The 18,669-nt window shown below is 53.4% G+C and overlaps 1 protein-coding gene and 1 long non-coding RNA gene across 33 annotated transcripts in view; one reads left to right on the top strand and one right to left on the bottom strand.

Moving 5' to 3' along the window:
* Positions 1 to 18,669, top strand: part of EPB41L1 (erythrocyte membrane protein band 4.1 like 1) — a 126,425-nt gene that overhangs the window by 43,948 nt on the left and 63,808 nt on the right. Inside the window, exon 1 of one of the 30 annotated variants that reach the window (XM_060284587.2) lies at positions 10,500 to 10,661. The exons of the other annotated variants lie outside the window; for them this stretch is intronic. The gene's annotated coding sequence lies outside the window, so the exon portion shown is untranslated. Of the gene's footprint in view, positions 1 to 10,499; positions 10,662 to 18,669 lie in introns of those variants that run through there. 30 annotated transcript variants of the gene reach the window in all.
* On the bottom strand, positions 6,464 to 11,484 carry LOC138842327 (uncharacterized). Of its 3 annotated transcripts, XR_011376725.1 has the most exons (4): positions 11,357 to 11,484; positions 10,826 to 11,010; positions 7,210 to 7,261; positions 6,464 to 6,586 (listed from the first exon to the last, which is right to left on the bottom strand). It is a non-coding gene; the product is annotated as an uncharacterized lncRNA (long non-coding RNA). The 3 variants fall into 3 exon arrangements; XR_011376723.1 differs by having other exon boundaries at positions 10,826 to 11,472; XR_011376724.1 differs by having other exon boundaries at positions 7,210 to 8,370; positions 10,826 to 11,472.

The raw sequence follows: 18,669 nt of genomic DNA on the forward strand, positions 1-18,669 counted from the left end.
CCTGTCTGGCCATGCTGACAGACGTGGACATTCGCGTAGTGGGTAGTGATTCATCGGAGCTGGTGGTGGCAGCGGGAGCTCTGACAGAGTGGAACGGCTCTCACCCGTCCTGTCACTCAGCCTTTAAAAATAACCCTCACCTGTTCCAAGTGGCCACACCACCAAGTGTCTGGAAGTGCAGTCCCTTGGCTGTGGCTGTGCGAGGGAGGGCATGGGCGTGGCGCTGTGTGTGTGTGTTTTGGGGGGGCTGGAGGTGGCATCTTGGAGCGTCGTTAGTGATTGGCATCTGAGCCAAGGATTTGGGGGTGGGGTAACAAGAGGCCAGACTCCTCCTCTTCTACCTTCTCGTGGCCGGGGACAATCTGTCTACTCTTTGGGAAGTGCCAGAGACAGCTGGTGGGGCAGGGGTGTCTTTCAGGACCATGTGCTCACTCTCTGCTGAGTCGGGGGGGACAGTGTGGAGAGACTGCCAAGGCCAAATGACAAGGGTGGAGGTAGGCTCTTGGAGGGATGCATAGCATTTAGCCGATCAACAACTGAATCTTATGAAAGCCCATTTCACATCTCATCTTTTTGGTGAAAATTTTAACATAGGGTTCCTTTAAATTAGATACAAATATAGCTGACTTCTTATCATGATGACTAGTGACCATCTAGCCAAGGTTTCTTAACCAAGTGTCCACGGACCCAAGGTGTGACCTATGCATGGGTTTCATGAGGTTTCTTGATGCTTGACATCGTAATAAGGTGTGTGTGTGTGCATGCACGTGTGCCTGTGTGCGTGTGTGTGTGTGTGTGTGTGTCTGGATGTGTGCCCATGTGCATTTTTCTGGGAGAAGCTCTGCAGTTTTTATTGCATTTTCAAAGGAAACCATGACCCATAAAAGGTTAAGAACACACTAGTCCAACACTCTCACATTAGAGGCAAGAAAATTGAATCCAAAGAGGAAAATGACTGCCCGAGATCTCACAGCCGAGATCAGAAACCAGGTTTATTGACGCTGTCCTCCCTGGCTAGTTCCCCGAGTCAGGATTGAGCCACCTGCAGTAGACAGAACCCCAGGCACCATTTCCTATGCCCTTTTGGCTGGCATGGGTCCAAATGAAAAGGCTTGAGGCTTTCAGTGGCAGTGGGCAGCTGGGTGCTCACCTCCAGACATCCTATTCGCAGGTGGTCTTGTAGGGGAAGACTCCTGGGGCATCTCCTGACCTGCTTCCTACCGGGACATCTTAGCTCAGGACATTCAATCTGCCCCTTTTGCCTTGACATTCTCCCCTGGTGGAAATGCTCCCTTGACACAGGAAGTGCCCCTGCCTTCCGGGAGAAGAACTGGCACTCTGGGCCTGGAGAAAAGTAAATGGTGGGATGGGGAGTGGGCCTAGGAATATTGTATGATGGACAGGCAGGTAGAGACAGATGCTGGTCCATTGTCTGTGGGAGGAATTCAACTTTGTACCATAGGAGTATAGATGAAGTGACCCATGAGGATTAAAAATAATTAACATTGGGCTTCCCTGGTGGCGCAGTTGTTGAGAGTCCGCCTGCCGGTGCAGGGGCCGCGGGTTCGTGCCCTGGTCTGGGAAGATCCCACATGCCACGGAGCGGCTGGGCCCGTGAGCCATGGCCACTGAGCCTGCACGTTCGCAGCCTGTGCTCCGCAATGGGAGAGGCCACAGCAGTGAGAGGCCTGCGTACCGCAAAAAAATAATAATAATAATAATAATTAACATTCATTGAGCACTTCCTATAGGCCAGGCACTCTTCTCAGACAAATACATGTATTAACTCCTTTAATCCTTATAAGACTGAGGCACAAAGGAATTAAGCACAGCTAGTAAACAGCTGAGCCAAGACATGCACGACATGGAGGCAGGTCTTCCGACTCCAGGGTGTAGAGGTGTAGAGTCTGGAACCAGAGTGGGCTCCTAGCCTCTATGCCAGGAGCATGCATCAGAATCAGGAGAGGGCTGATAAAAGCACAGGCTGCTGCTCTGAACCCCCAGTTTCTGACTTAGTAGATCTGGGATAGGGCCCAAGGATTTGCATACCGGGAAGTTCCTGGGTGATGCTGCTGTTCCAGGGACCACACTTTGAGAACCATGGCTCTCTGCTTTCCTGCTCACTGATAGGAAGAGAGGAACCCAGGGAATAGACGTGGTTATTGATCTCACCTGGATTATTGCAATGCCTGCCCTGGGTCCAGGCCTCTCTTACCTCCAGGTACCTACCCTTTACCGGGGACAAATTAATCTTCCTAAAGCCCAGCTCCGATCATGTCGTACTTCCGCTCAAAGTCTTCTGGTGTCTCTGCTGTGTGTACCGGCGCTGTCCAGTGGAACTGGCTTTGGTGATGGAGATGTTCTACGTCTGCCCTGTCCAATATGGTAACCATCAACCACACGTGGCTATGACTTTTACATTTTATCCCATTTTAACTAATTTAAATGTAAATAGTCACGTGTGGCTACTTGCTGGACAGTGCAGGAAACCCTTGGTGTGCCATTTGAGGCTCCCATTGGCACTATATGCCATTCCAGCCCCAGCCTCAACCTTTGGCATCCTTGGTTCTGGGTCATTCAAGGCCAGTTTCCTGGGAATTCTCTGGCAGTCCAGTGGTTAGGACTTGTCGCTTCCACTGCCAGGGCCTGGGTTCAATCCCTGGTTGGGGAACTAAGATCCCGCAAGCCACGAGGTGCAGCCAAAAAAAAAAAAAAAAAAAGCCAGTTTCCTGAGTCTCCCTTGTACTTCCCACAACCCTGTGCCTCGTTTTATGCTATCTCCTCCGTCTGGACTGTCCTTCTGGCCTGCCTTTAATGCTCAACCTAAATGCTACCTCTGCCTTGAAGCTTTCTTTGACACCTGCTCCTCTCTCATTTCTTTCCCCTCTGAACTCCCAAAACATTTTTTCCCTTTCTGACAACCTTTAGTATTTTAGCCTTCTATTGCGGTTGGCTGATTTGTTGTTTCCTCTCTTTCCTTAAACTTTCAGCTTCCGGAGAACGTGACCGTGTTTTCTAGTGAGCCCATGCCCCCAACACAGGTCCCTCCAGGCACACAGAGGCGCTCAATAAATCCCACAAACCTTTGCCCTGGTGCCTTGGGGAAACAGAGATGGATAACGTGCCCTTCCTGTCTTCAGGCTGCCACAGGCTCTCACGAGAGTCTGATTTGTGCCCAGAGGACCACTGAAGCTAATGGTTATTTTGGGCAGGAAGATAAAAGCCACAGAGGGCCCAGTTGGCCAGGAGAGTCTGGCAAGAGCTGCCCAAGCAGAAGCCTGGGTTTACATACACAGACGGCTTCTCTCTGCCCAGCCTGGCCTGGTGCGAGGAAATGGGAACATCCAGACGTGGCTGCCTGGCCATTTCATGAAGCTGGGGATTAACAGTGATGCAGCGGCTGGTCTAGCTGTCTGGGGCAGATGGGTGGATGAGGAGAGGATTGCAAAAACTGCAGAGCAGTGCCAGCTCCTGGAAGTTGAATATTGGCTAGGTGGCACCTGGGCTGGGAATGTAAGTGCAAGAAAATGTTTGTAGTCTGAGCAGCGGACAGACAGCAGGTGAAATTTTGCTGGTCTGGCTTGGGGGTTTATGAGTTCTTTAGGACAGTCCCTATTGAAATGGAAAGATGGTTGGAAAGAAAAAAAAACAAAACCCAGCTTTCTAGCTTCAGACTAAGAGTATTTCACACCCCAAAAATCTCTAGCATAGATTCATCTCTGGGACAAAAACATTAAAAAAATAAACCTTATTGAAGTTATAATATAAATGCAGAAAAGTACACAGATCATAAGTTTACACATATTTATGTAACTACTTCCCAGACAGGAACTAAAGCATGGCCAGCATCTTTAGAGTAAATTTGTGTTAAATCAAATGTATGCAGGATTAATGGTGGACAAACAAGCTGTGGAATCAGGCAAACCTAGAATTGAATCCTGGTTCCCCCACCTACTAGCAGTGTGACTTCGGACTAATGGCTTATCTGCTGTGAGCTTCATTTCCTCCCCTGTAAAATCAAGGTGGAATATATAATCTCTGCCTTACAGAGAAGTAAGAAATTAAAAACTGAAAATGTACGCATATTGCTAGACACAGTGCCAGCACGTAGAGGGGTCCCAAAGGCTCTCTGCGATGGTGATGTTGATTGATGGTGTCGCTGCAGCATCTTCTGGCGCAGGGGACCACAGACAAACACACATAGCCTCTCTCCTGTTGCCTCCCACTGCTCTCAGCCTCAGTGTGATCCTCTCCAAGGTCTCTTCAGACTGCAAGGGATCTGTGATGCTGTGATGATGCAAACCTCAGCTGACACTTCAGGCACCCGATGGGAGGCTGGGTGGATGTCTGAATCCAGTGGGAACGTGGCCAGATCTTTTATGTTCAGGCCCCAGGAGTATGGCTCCCAGACGTCTTAGGAGAGGGCTGATTTACCCGGGGCAGCAGGAGCATGGAGATCCATTAAGAAATGTAGCCGAGGTGGAGTTTGGGTCAGCAGGATTCAGCATCGGCAGGGTCCTGGTATCCTGGGTGAACTCCTGACTCCGGCTTGCTCCCTGGCCTCTGGCTCTGAGAGTGCAGATGTGTCCCCAGGGACCTACACCATGCACGTATTTTGAGCTGGGCACTGGGGGGAGCAATTCACACATCCCAGGGCTGGAGGGCAGAGTGTAGGGGGGAGGGGGGAGGCCAAGAGGTTCCTTCTAGCTGGGAGGGCTTATTGTAAAGGGGAGGGGATCAGGAAGGACTTCCTGGAGGATGGCTGAAAGAATGACCGTGGGAAAGGGAAAGAGGGTCGCCCAGGGAGAGAAAAGAAGCTCTGCAAAAGCAGAGGGGCAGTGCCAGCACCGCCGCGCCCTGGGGGCCCAGAACCATTGAGTCTGACTGAGCTTCCCCGCAGGGACCCTGAGGATGAGGCTGAAGAGGCAGGTGAGACCAGGCTGTGAAGGACTGCAGAGTCAGGCAGAGAGATTGGAGTTGCTTCATCAGAGAATTGTGGCCACTGAAGGCTCTTCCCACGAGGGAGCAGAGCGGGACCAGCTCCTTAGAATATGCACAGTCATCCGACCCACATTGTTTTTGGCCAAAGATAGTGGCCAAGTGTTCAAGCCACTAGAGTGGGCTGTGAGAGCCTCTGGGATGCGCAGCCCTGTGCAGGGGCCTGGCTGTGGGGGAAGTGCCGGGAGAGGGAGAAGGGGAGGAGCGATGGAAAGGAAGGGACGGGCAAGGTTCCCATCTTTGACAAACTACAGTCTTGTTGGAGAGGTCAGAGAGCCTCATCACAGCTGAACTCCAAATTCAGAAGTAGAGACAAGAGATGTGTGGTGGGCCCAGCAGGCTAGAGGAGGGACAGACTGGGTGGCAGAGGCATGGAGGGTGAACTTCCTGGAGGAGAGGTGACCTTTGGATGCTTTGGAGGGACTGAGGGTACCGCAGGGGCCTGCTAAGCCCTTCCTGGGTATTCTCTCATGTCATGGGAGCTTGAAGAGGTGGTGCGGATATTACCCCCATTGTACAGAGGTGGGAACTGAGGCTCAGAGAGGTTTAGGCCCTGCCCAAGGTCACACAGCTCCTGTACTATTAGTGTAACTCCCCTGTCCCTGCCCCCGACCCCCTCCCCGGAGGTAACCATTGCCCCCAGGCTCTTCACCACACTAAGGATGGACAAGTGCTTCGTGCTGTGTGACCCTCTGCAGCTTCATCATCATTCCAGGCCAGAGCATGACCGAAGGCAGGAGTGTGTAGTTCCCACGGTCTGGGCTGGAAGGTTTGAGGGGACGGCAAGGTCCCTGGGGACTGTAGTGCTTTGGGAGGCTTCTTGGAGGAGACTGAAGGAGAGGCGGTAGGGGCAGCTGGAGCCGGGAGGTCCCCGTCAGGTGGGCATTGCTGCCCATCCCTCCACCTACACCCGGACACAGCTGCCCTGCAGGGCCTTCCAGAGAGCACCAAAGATCAGTGAGAGCGGCCTTGTCAGGCAGAACCTCCCAGGCCTGTAGATCACGCCGATCTGGAAAATTTGGCTTTGGTAACTTCCCTCCACGAGCTGGCCCAGCTCTCAGCTCCTGGGGCTGCAGCACAGCCCACCCAGGCCTGGCCGCCCTCTGGGGCCAGAGCCAGAGGCCCTGCAGCTCTCTTGCCCTGGCATACCTTCCTCCCCATTACCTTGCCTTTAACCCAGTTCGGTTTAGGTGTCCCCTCCTGCAGGAACCCTTTTCTGAGCCCCATGGGCTGGGCTAGGACCTCAGAGAATCTAAACCTGTGCTGACCAAAAGAAATACGTGAGCCACACATGCGAGCCACATATGTGATTTTCAATTTTCTGGTAGCCACGTGAAAAAAAAAAGCCAAAAGAAACAGATGAAATTATTCTAATGATATATTTTATTAAACCTAATACATCCAAAATATTATCATTGCAATACAAAAGTTATTAAGGAGATATAGTACATTTCTTTTATTAAATCTTCAAAATCTAGGGACTTCCCTGGTGGTCCAGTGGTTAAGACTCCGAGCTTCCACTGCAGGGGGCGTGGGTTCAATACCTGGTCAGGGAACTAGGATCCCGCATGATGCTGCGCAGCGCGGCCTAAAAAAATAAATTAAAAAGTAAATCTTTAAAATCTAGTGTGAATTTTACACTTACAGCACATCTCAACGTGCACGAGCCACATTTCAAGGGCTCAGAAGCCATATGTGAGTAGTGGCTCTCTGACGGGTCAGCAGAGCCTTAGAGGCAGGGAGAAAAGCATAAGGGTTGAAGCTCAGTGCTTGGCATCAGACAGATCTGGCAGTCACACCCTGGCCCTGCCATTTACTAGCTGGGTGAACTTTGGGAAGTCGTTAACCCCGAGCCTCAGTGACTCCAGCTATGAAAGGAGTTAATAATTTCGAAGCCAAAGAATTGGTCTAAGGATTAAACAAATGTGTGACTGGGGCCAGGCACAGAGCTAGTACTCAGAAAGTGGTGGTGATTCATCTTACAGTACCCTCTGATGTGCGGGTCTGTGTGCCTTTCTCCGCCGCTGGACTGACGGCGAATTCAAGGACAGAGGCTACCCAATTCCTCTTGCCTTCCCCAGGCTCAGCGTGCACATCACTGATTGCTAAATGAAAGAGTAAATCCTTGCACTACGAATGCTTGCCACCCCACCCTGCCGACCCAGGAATCAAGGGGCCCCTGGTGTCCGGGAGTCGGAGACCACTGACTACCTGGGGTGACCTTGGCGAGGTGCTGCTTTGCTCTGGGCCTTGGTTTCCTCATCTGAAAGATAAAAGGGGAGGGGTGGGAGGGGCCTGCTGGAGTATTTTGTTTGGTCTCTGCCCCACCAGTGGCCTTGGGGGACTGTAGCGGACACCATGTGTTTTGCCTTCCTAGCCAAGGGACAGCATCACTTCCATCCTATTCCTGGCTTTCCTGTATCCTAGCACTTTTGCACCATCAAGTACCCTCCAGTTAAAATTTAAGAAGAAAGACTTTCTCCTGCTTCCCAGGCAGACCCGAGAGGGGATGAGGAGTCCTGTCCTTTCTCTTCTGCCAGCATCTGCTAACTCATGCCAGCAACTCAGCGACAGAAGCAGGGCAGGAAGAATCTCTCCCACTTTATAGGTGAGAAAACTGAAGCTCAGAGAGGTCAAATCATCTACCCAAGTAACACAGGAAGAAGTGGCAGAGCCAGGGCTGGAAGCCGAATTCAGAAGAGCCCCTCTTTACAGGGGGTGGGGTGGAGGCTCCCATCCTGCACCTGGGGCCCTAGCATTTCTCCATGGGGGCTTTCACAAGATGTGGTTCTGGGTTGGTCCTGTGCCTCAGTTTCCCTGCCCTGGGAATGAAGGCAGCCAAGTAACTGGGGAAGTGATTTCAGCTGATGCCTACAGGGGGCCGTGTGTTCTTCAGAGAGTTCCCCCACCCCCCTTCCCCACCACAATCAGATTTCTCTGGAAAAGGTTATTGTGGGGTGAAGTGGAAGATGTCTGGTCCAGAGAGTCAGTGTTACTGTGCAAGTGTGACCTTGGACAAGTCACTCACCGCTCTGGACCTCAGACCGCCTGTTTATAAAATGGGGGGGGGGCGGTGACAAGATGTGAGAATGGAACATGAAAGTACTTTGCAAACTAGAAAGTGCTAATAGAAATGTTAGCCAATAATAATAATAGAAAGAGAAATAATGATAACAGTAGACGAAGCCCAGTTTTCTGTGTGGTCCCACTGACCTGAAGGGAATTGGGCCCTTCGGGTATAAAACCAGAAGAATGTTCTGCCTTGGTTTTTGGAGTGTTGCCTGGATTCTTCTGGGAAAGTGAGAGGCTCCATCTAGCTGAGGAGGGTGGGAAAGTGGTCCTGCCCCAGGGGAGGTAGGGGAAGGCTCCTGCCTGGGGAAAGAAAGGAAGGGGAGGAGGGTTGAGGGAAGGAGAGTTGAACTAGGAGGAATGGAGGGCTCTGGCTGGGCAGCTCTGTCCTGCCCACAGGAACCCAGGGTCGGAAAAGGCGGCAAGCAGAGGAGGCTAAGAATCAATTTGGAATAAAAATACTTGAAGCAGGCAGTCAGAAATCTCTTAGCAGATGTGTGTATGAAACAATAAGTCCATCTGGTGTAACTCCTAAGTTTTACTGGTCCTTTCACTCATTCATTTGAATAAATGTGTGGTGAATTGAATTCAAGCAGAGCACCCCAGAGTGGCAAAGTGACTTGCCCAAGGCCTTCCTCCTGAGGGCCTGGGGAGTTCCTGGGAAGAACTGAATTTTGGAAGCTGGGGAGCGAAAAGTCCAAAGGCAAAGGAGAACATCTACAGGGAAGTCCGCCCAGCAGGACTCTGGTCCTTCTGGGAATTGGCCCTGTGCTGGTTTGTCCATCTTCCTGTCTCCTGTCTGGAGGGAGGGCATGTTCTCTAGGACTGGGAGAATCTGGTTTCCTTCGGCTCTCTGCTCTCTGACCACCCCTGAGCCTAGTGGGCAGCAGAGAGGGTGAAGGCGCCAGAAGCTGTGTCTTGGGAACATTTGGTGAAGGAGTGCGTGACATTTAACTTGGAGAAGAGACGGCTTGATTTGGGGGTGGGGAGAAGGGACATGGTTGCTATCTTGGGTTCTCTGAGGGGGGCTGGGGAGAGGGCATAGCCTCGTTCTGTGGAGGCCCTAGGGTTGGTACTAGGACCTGGGGTGGAAGGTCACTGTGACGGAGCATCCACCTTGGGAGAGAGGAATGGAGGGGGGCGTTGCCTGTTGCTGGAGTGTGGGAGTTCAGATGGATACTGGTGAGGCTGACACCGAAGGAAATGCAGCCTGCCGTGGGGAGGGGGTGGTGGCGTCCCAGCTTTGGGCCTCTGTAATTTCCAGTGTGGTGGATTCTGCAGTGCCTAGAACAGTGGCTGGCACATAGTACGTCCTCAGGAATGATTTGAAGAATGAAAGAATAGATGTGTATGCCTGGGACGGTGGCGGTGCTGGCTAGGGAGTAGGGGTCATGTGGCCTGCAAATGCGGACCCATGGGCAGAAATCTTTGGGGATCATGTTGTGGGTTACACAACCATCTCTCAGGACTTCCCCACAAACTGGGAACCCTAGAGATAGGTACATCCACCCCTTTTTTCACTGTTGGCAAAGTGAGGCCCAGAGCAGTGTGCCCAAAGGTACTGGTTGACCCATGACAGAGCTGGACTAGAACCCAGGCCGTTGGAGGTCCTCACTGTGGATCTCCTAAGTTGGTCTGGAGGGCTTTCTGAGACAGCGCTGCTGGAGGGGAGGAGCAGGGCTTCACTTGGTTTTGAGCCAGGACCTCAGTGCCACAGGCCAGCTGGCCACCCCCCAACCCCACCTTCCTGGAGCCTGGATGCACATCCAGAAACATCTGTACACGGGCCCACTCCCCACTGTTACACTTATGGCCATTGTCACCGAAGCACATATGAACAAATGCACACATACACACACGGGATCCCAGGAGACATTTGCATGACCTCCTCCACGGTGGGGGAGGAGCGCTGAGTCCCAGGGAAGTTCTGACCCGCGCTGTGAGCTACAGGGGAGGTGAGGGTATTCGGCTGGGCTCGGTGGGCTGAGGCTGAGTCACCCCTTCTGAGTCAGGGATCCTCTCCTCTTCCTCTCCCCTCCGCCCCCTCCTCCCCCGCCGAGCCCCCAACAGGGGTTGGCCTGAGCGGGGACAGGGGCTGTCCAAGGCCAGGGTGGGGTCAGCGGAGGCGCCGGGCTTGGCTGCCGATGCACAGTCCCGCGGTGGACCGGTAACTGCCGCTGTGGCAGCGCCCGGGAGGAGGTGGCCTGGGAGCCTGAGAGAGAGGGAGAGGGAGACCGGCAGGGAGGAGGCGGAGGCAGGGGCAGGGCCGCCGCGAGGGAGCAGGCAGGCGCGCGGCGGCTGCCCCAGGGCTGGGCGCAGAGGCCGGGCGGGGGCGGGGACTGGCCGCGCGACGGGCGCCAGGCCCGGGGCTGTAGGCACGGTGCCCAGCCCCCGGCGCACGCCGAGCCGCCGCCGCCGCCGCCGCCGCTGCTGCAGTCGGCATCCATCAGCGGGCGGGGGTGTCGCGGACCAGGCTGCTCCGCAGAGCCCAACGCGGCCCGGCGCGCCCGCCCCGCCCCGCGGCCTGCCGGCCCGCAGGAGCCGAGGGGGCGCCCCCCTCCCAGCCTGCCCGAGATGGGGACCCCCAGACCCAGGTAGGCACGTGCGGGGGATCAGGTGGCACGGGGGGCTAGGGGCTCGGTACCCGGAGGCCCAGCCTCCAACCCTGGGGGAGGTCGGGACCGACCGGCAGGAACTGAGTTTGCAGGCTCTTGGCCCTCCGACCAGTGCGGGGGAGGTCCTTGCTGTTACTCCCTACCTCCCAGGTCTGCAGCCTCCCCGAGGCCTGGAGAGAGAGGTGGGCAGGCGAGGGGGCTGACGCTTGCTGTAGGGATGAACGATTGCGCTGGGTGCTGGGCTGGCCCGCTCCGTTCTCCGAGACCACTCCTGCCGCCGCCGTGGAGGCCGAGAGCGCTCCGGATGTCTCCGTCCAGGCTTCCGATGCTGCAGGACAGTCTCTTGGCTGAAGATTGGGGTGCTGGGGAGCTCTCGCCCTCACCCTCACCCTCTGGTTACAGTCCTTTCCCCACTCGGGGCTCACTTCCCATCCCACCTCCCTTCCGAGTCTCCCAAAGCTGGGGGGATAGAACTTAGCCCTAGGACCACTGAGGTTCTGGCCTGGTGTTGTCCTGACCAGAGGCTTCCCCTACCCGTTAGAGGGAGAGGACTTGAGGGTCCCAGTTGTGTCTGGCACCTTCACACTTGGGGACATCCAAGGCCCCAAGAGGCTGGGATCTTGGGGGCAGGCATGGTTGTGGTGGCGAGTGACTACAGCCATCAGGGTACTTACCAGATCCTAAGGCCACTGTCTGGCAGGGCTATGGCTGGGGGTGGTCCCTGGGGACCGTAGGAGGCTGGACAAGGATGAGGAAAGAGTTCTGAGGATACTGGTCTCCTTTGCGGCACTGGCCGTGGTCCTTGCTTCCCAGCTCCCACCCCCCCCTCCCCCCCCCCCCCAGAGCTCTGAGAATGCATTGGTGAGGGAAAGACACTGCCGTGTGTTCCTGCCTCCTCTGCACCCAGAGGTGGGAGTGTAAGAGGGCTGGGTTTAGGACCTCTCTGAGGCCCTGTGGAGTTCAGCTGCTCTATCTCTCCGCCACCTCCCAGCATTAGGAGTCTTCCAGATTCAGTAGCAGCTGGGCCAGGTTGAGAGCTAGGGACGCGAATGATGCCCTCAGAAGCTCCTGGAAGAATCGCGGTGCTGCCTGTCCCGGACAAGGGTGTGGAGAAGAGAGGCGACTGTGTGCCCGCCTGCCCACCCATTCCTCCATATGGAGCCTGCGGCAGTGGCGGCCTGTGCCAGCCTCCTCTCTGAGCCACTGTGGCCCAGGGAGGCTCTGCCAGCTCCGTGCAGAGATGAAGCTGGCTTCTGCTGGCCAGTCTGAGGTCATGCCTGCCTGCTGATCCCATGTACCAGATTTGTGTATGTGCAGAGCATGGTTCCTTGAGGGGCCCCTCAAGGCAATCCTGGAGAAGGAGATCAGTGCAGGGGGCATTATTCCTATTAAACCCTTCCTGGGCCCCATGGCCATTCCCTGGGCCCAGGTCTGTGAGCTTCATGGAGGACTGCTTCCCAGAACCGGCATGAGTGGAATACTTGGTCCTGTAGTCCTCTCTCAGTAAATATTGAAATGTTGAATGAGGCCTAGAGAGGAAGAATGACTTGTCCAAGGTCACAGGCAACTGGGTGAGAGAGCCAGCACTAACGTACCCAGCTCTTCTAACTGGTTTGGGGTTTTTGCAGCCCAAATGCCTGCTTCTCTGCTGCTGCGGCTGTTCCATACGCAGGACTCTGATGGGCTGGGCATTGTAGCCTGGAGCCTGAGTCTGCCTCTTAGGAGGCGCCTTCCGTTGGTCTCCCAGTCCTTGCCCCCAAAAGGTGAGAAGGAAAGAAAGGTCAGGCTGCCTCACAGATAATGGGCCAGGGCTGAGGCATTGGTGGCTGGTAGCCCTGGTCCCTCTTGGGAGGATGCAGAGCCAAGAGGATGCTGGTGCCCAGGCAAGTTCTGGGTCTGAGCATACGGGGGCAGTAGAGAGGGTCTCCTGACTAGGCCGGCTGAGGTAGGAGGTGCCTCTGTGTTTGCTCCAGCATGGGTGTCCTTGTGAGCCTCTTGGGCTTCTGTGTCCCCATTTATAAAAAAAAGGATAATAGGGGCTTCCCTGGTGGCGCAGTGGTTGAGAGTCCGCCTGCCGATGCAGGGGACACAGGTTCGTGCCCCGGTCCGGGAAGATCCCACATGCCGCGGAGTGGCTTCGCCCGTGAGCCATGGCCACTGAGACTGCGCGTCCGGAGCCTGTGCTCCGCAATGGGAGAGGCCACAACAGTGAGAGGCCCGCGTAGCGCAAAAAAAAAAAAAAAAAAAAAGGATAATAATCTTTATCTGGAGTAATACCAATGATTACACAATCAGAGTGAGGACATTTATTGAGCACTTACTGTATGCCATGCACTGGGACAGTAAGTGCTTTGCATTATCTCACAGCAACCCTGACAAGTAGGTGCTATTATTATCTTCTTTTTACAGATGAGTAACTAAGGCTCAGAGAGATCAAGTTACCTGCCTGAGGTTACACAGCTGGAAGGTGTGTGGTTGAGTCCAGAACCCCTCTCTCTACCATGGCATTGTACCTGGGGCAGTGTCTGGGAATACCAGGCCGGTGTCCAGCAGAGCCAGACATCTGATGTGCCAGGGCTGGTCCAGGTGGAGAGGTCTACGTGTTGCATCTTGCGAGGCAAGGGTGGCTCTGTGGCCCGAGTGCTCCTGTGGTCCTGAGGGGTGGGGGCAGAGAGGTACTGGCTGGGAGCCTGAGAGAGGGGTTGGCTGTGGCTTTCTGCTTCCTGGCCAGGATCCCCCGGAAGTGGGGAATGCTCTGGACTCCCTGCTCCCATTGGCTACGAGGGAAGACTGGTTGGCTCTGAGGCTGGTTGGCCCTGACACTCACCCCTGCCACATTTGATAGGAACCCAGTGACCAGAAAATGCAAGGGAGGGAATGCAGGGGCACCAGCTGGGACTGTGAAGAGGAGGCCCTGAGGGGAGGGGACGGAGCGTGGGTGGGCCGGTGGGGGTGGGAGCACGCTGGCACTGCTTCCTTTGTGGGCGGGAGGCTTGTGGGTAAGAATAGTCACAGCCAACATTTATCGAGCACTTACTACATGCCAGGCACCTGCTTTAAGGGCTTAACTCATACAATCTTCACAAAACCCTTTGAGGTAGGAATTCTTCTTCCTCCCATTTTACAGATTGAGGGAACTGAGGCTTAGCCAAGAAAAGACAGTTGCTCAAGGTCACACAGCTCTGGTCGGTCGTTGGGGAGCCAGGATTCAAATCTAGGCAGTGTGAGTCAGAGCCACATTCCTGATGGCAATGCGAGCTGCCCACAGTTTCTTCTCAGAGGTCATACTCAGTTTTGTTCAATTTGAAAAATATTCCCTGAGTACCTCCTGCAGGTCGTATATGGCCTCTGGGGAAGCATCCTCTCCTCAAGGGTCTCCCAGTCTAGCCTAGAGAGACACGGACATGACACAGGGAGGGTAAAGGAGGTGCTATGGCCTGTCTCAGCGTGGATTCCTATTCTGGTGATCAGGGGAGGCTTCAAGGAGATCGGGGCCTTTGTGCTGGGCACCAAAGGCCAAGTGGAATTTTGATAGCTGTGGGGGTAAGGGCACCCACTCCCCTGGAACAGAGGGGAGGGAAATAGGGGTGTCTTTGAAGAATGGGCAGTCTGGTGTGCATGCAGCAGATGGTGCAGGGAGCTGGGGGGTGCTGGGAGGTGACTCAGAGTCAGCTTGTGTTTGGGTCTTTGTCAAAGCTCTGGAATCTGCGGGACCTGAGTTCTAGTCCCAGCTCCACTGTGTACTAGCCACGTGCCCTCGGGCTATCACTTAGCTGATCTGAGCCTCCGCTTCCTCATCTGTCAAATGTGGACAAACACACCTATCTGATTGAGACCACATTAGGGTTGTTACGTAAAGGACCTAGAGCAGTGCTGGCACACCACAGGGGCACAGCTAACATCAGTTCCCTCCCCCTTTAGTCTCGCTCAAATGTCAGACACAGGTGTTTCCACTTGACAAGGAGCCTGGAGGCTGCCGGAACCTTTGCGGGTGTTTGGTCTGCATTGGGGCACGCGTTTGGGACATGACAGAACCATGTCTGGGAAGGTCCCTTTGGCGACTGTAAGGACCATAAGTAACGGGTGGGCTCGGCCTTGCAGGAAAAACATCTGCACTGTGGGGCTTCTCTGGTGGCGCAGTGAGTGGTTGAGAGTCCGCCTGCCGATGCAGGGGACACGGGTTCGTGCCTCGGTCCGGGAGGATCCCACATGCCACGGAGCGGCTGGGCCCGTGAGCCATGGCCGCTGCGCCTGCGCGTCCGGAGCCTGTGCTCCGCAACGGGAGAGGCCACAGCAGTGAGAGGCCCGCGTAACACCCCCCTCGCAAAAACAAAAAAATCTGCACTGTGGACCTCGAGGGCTGGCGAGGAAGGAAGGTGGAAACCGCACTGAGATGTCCCCTGGAGTGGTTGGGGGAGGAGCAGGTTGGGGTGGGGGTCATGCATTTGGTTTGCAGCCTCATGAGTTTAAGATGAAGGACTGGTCTCCCTTCAGTCATTCCAAAGGTTGTGCAGCGTCTTTGTGCATCTGGTGTTTTTTTTTTCTTTTTGCATAATTTCCTTTGGATGAATCCCCATCAGACTTCTCCCATAATAGTAGCAAATTGGGACTAAGTGCCCGACAACAGGAAGATGATTGAGAACGTTTGGGAACATCCAGTGGATAAAATAATATGCAGCCGTGAACAGTCACAGAAATACTTATGGAGTTGTGCACTTGTGAAGCTCCTTTGCATCCTTTCTTCATTTCATTTCATGTCCCTGTGACAGAGGTGGGACGGAGGTTAGAGCCTTCCCGTGCATGAAGAGATTCAGGCTAGGCTCTCATCTCTTTGAGGGCAGCGTTCATGTTTTCTTCATTGTTCTGTCTTCGGCGTGTGGCTAAGTGATTTGCAAATGCTTGTCTGGTGAAAGAATTGATTGAGTGGACAAAGCAGAGGGGAAGTGACTTGTCCAAGGTCATGCAAGTAGGAAGACCCAGGACCTGGGTCTCCTCATCTCTACTTGCTGCATTCTTCTCACTCACCACTCAGTACCTGGGAGGGGAGTAGGATGGAGAGGTTCGCAGCGAGGACTGTGGACAGACCAGGGTTTAAGTCTAGTTTCTGTCCTTACTGACTGTGAGGTCTTGGCAAATCAGTTCATCTTCTTAAGCCTCAGTTTCCTCATCTGTAATATGGATTGTCCAAGTACCTGCTTTTAAGCTTGTCGTGAAGACTAAGTGATTTTAGGTTTAGGCATGTAAAATTCTTAGCATGGGAATTCTAGCACATTCTAGCATACAGTGAAGCACCCACGAATGTTAGCTGTGTAATAATGATGATATAATAATGTGGAACTATTTCTGATACAATTAAAGTTTTTTGTTTTTTGTTTGTTTGTTTTGGCCACGCCATGTAGCATGCGGGATCTTAGTTCCCCGACCAGGGATCGAACCTGTGCCCCCTGCAGTGGAATGGAGTCTTAACCACTGGACCGCCAGGGAAGTCCCTCTGATACAACGAATGTTAAATAGAAAGAAACCCATTAAAACTATGAGCACTCAGATTAAAGTGGTATAAAATTAGGTCTGACCATAGATACAGATTGGAAGAGAACAGGCAGAAATGGCATTACAGCAGGTACTGTGGGAAGTAAATGACTGATCCAAACAAACCTTTTTTTAAAAAATATTATATTTACTTTTTCTTTCTTTTTTAAACCAGAATTTAAGGCCACATTTCCACTTTTATAAATTTATTTATTTTTGGCTGCGTCGGGTCTTTGTTGCTGTGCGTGGGCTTTCTCTAGTTGTGTTCTGTAGTTGCGGCAAGCAGGGGCTACTCTTCATTGCGGTGCGCGGGCTTCTCATCACGATGGCTTCTCTTGTTGTGGAGCACGGTCTCTAGGCGCACGGGCTTCAGTAGTTGTGGCTCGTGGGCTCTAGAGTGCAGGCTTAGTAGTCGTGGCGCACGGGCTTAGTTGCTCCACGGCATGTGGGATCTTCCCAGACCAGGGCTCGAACCCATGTCCCCTTCATTGGCAGGAGGATTCTCAACCACTGCGCCACCAGGGAAGCCCCCTTTTTCTTTCATTTTAATTACAAAAGATTTATGTGAAGAATCCTAATAATTCAGAAGCATATTCTGTCCGTGGCTCCCCAACCAAAATCCTTTTCTCCAGAAGTAGCCAATGATAACAGTGTGATGCGGGTCCTTCCGGAATTTTTTTCTATGCCTACATAAACATACAAACCAGAATGGGACCATAACTTGCATTATTGTTTTACAATGTACATTTTTTCATTCTATAGGCTGACATCTTTTCCCTGCCAACGTATATGAAATCCATCTCAAAAATGTTCACAATAGATATGTAATACTTTTGTAATTCATTTTTCTTTTTTTTTAAATTAATTAATTAATTAATCTATTTTTGGCTGTGTTGGGTCTTCGTTGCTGCATGCAGGCTCTCCCAAGCTGCGGCAAGCAGGGGCCACTCTTCTTTGCAGTGTGCGGGCTTCTCATTGCGGTAGCTTCTCTTGTTGCGGAGCTCGGGCTCTAGGCCTGAGGGCTTCCGTATTTCTGGCACGTGAGCTCAGTAGTTGTGGCTTGTGGGCTCAGTTGTGGCTTGCGGGCTCTAGAGCGCAGGCTCAGTAGTTGTGATGTACGGGCTTAGTTGCTCCGCGTCATGTGAGATCCTCCCGGACCAGGGCTTGAACCCCTGTCCCCTGCATTGGCAGACGGATTCCTAACCATTGCGCCACCAGGGAAGCCTCTGTAATTCATTTTTCAATGGATAAATCCTAGTTCATTTGGCCATCAACAGGGGGTTGATGGACATGTAAAGTTGTTTCCAATTTTACTCTATTCGGAATAACGCTGACAATGAAATTTCCTAGTGTTTAAACAAAATCAAGTGAGAGAGATTCAGAAACTGCGAGATCACGAAGCGTTGCCAAGGAAGGTCTGCTGCTTCTCCCGTCTTCTTTCCCCTCCTCGCCTCCCTTCTCAGCGGAGCCCGGAACCCGAGGAGGCAAGGACACTGCTCCAAAGCCCATGTTTGTAACTTCAGCTCCGTGCTCCCTCTCACCAACTGCTGATTGGTGAGGTCCAAGCGAATGATGATAATAAACGGATCTTTTAGAATGTAAAGCACCCTGCATGTGGGAGAGGTTGATACTGCTGTTATTATTTCTACATCCAGAGCAACGGTAGCTTTGGTTACGTGGTTGACAGCAAGTCGGAGGTGGTGGGATGTAGCAGGATCGAGGGGGAAGGGCATGGGGCTGTGAGTCAGCAGACCTGGGTCCACATCCTGGCTCTACTCAAACTGAGTAGTTGTGTGACCTTGGCCAGCTGAGCCTGCCTGGGGAATAAACCTACCTATCTCGGGTGACCCTTGTGGAGCTCACAGGAGACGAAACCTGGAAGCTCATTGTCCAGCTCTCAGAGGATGTCCCACCAGAGGGAGATCTCTGTCTGCCTTTGCAGTCTTCAGTGTGGTCCAAGTGGGAGGCATTTCCCCTTTCTGATGCTGTTACTCTGCAGTTCTGGGCATGTCATGTGGTCCCCGGCCTACAACTGCACGTCAGTCTGTGGCTCCGCGGTGGCACGTGAAACCTTTGGGCAAGAAGCCAGTGCTGACGGGTGGCAGCCTCTTCACGTTGCTTGGTTTTATTTAATGCGGTGCCCATGGGTACCGCAGGCCTCTGACAAATTGCCGTCTCCCCACTGCCGTGTGCGGACCTGAGCATCAGTGGGGATGACTGCAGGCCCAGCTCCTGTTTCCACGCCTCTGACTCCATTAGGGGACCGGCTGGTAGGGCGGCACAGTCCCCCTCCTCCCTCCTCACAGGCGGTCATTTCATTCATGTCCACCGGGAGATTGTCACTCAAGGAAGTGAATGTTCCGTACTGGGGAGATCCTGGTGGCAATTACCATCATCCCCAGAGGGGAAGGAGAGTAGGCTCTCTCTCTCTCTCTCACGGCGTTTTTTCTTTTAATTC

This window comes from Globicephala melas, chromosome 15, assembly GCF_963455315.2.
Source record: "Globicephala melas chromosome 15, mGloMel1.2, whole genome shotgun sequence".
Lineage (NCBI taxonomy): Eukaryota > Metazoa > Chordata > Mammalia > Artiodactyla > Delphinidae > Globicephala > Globicephala melas.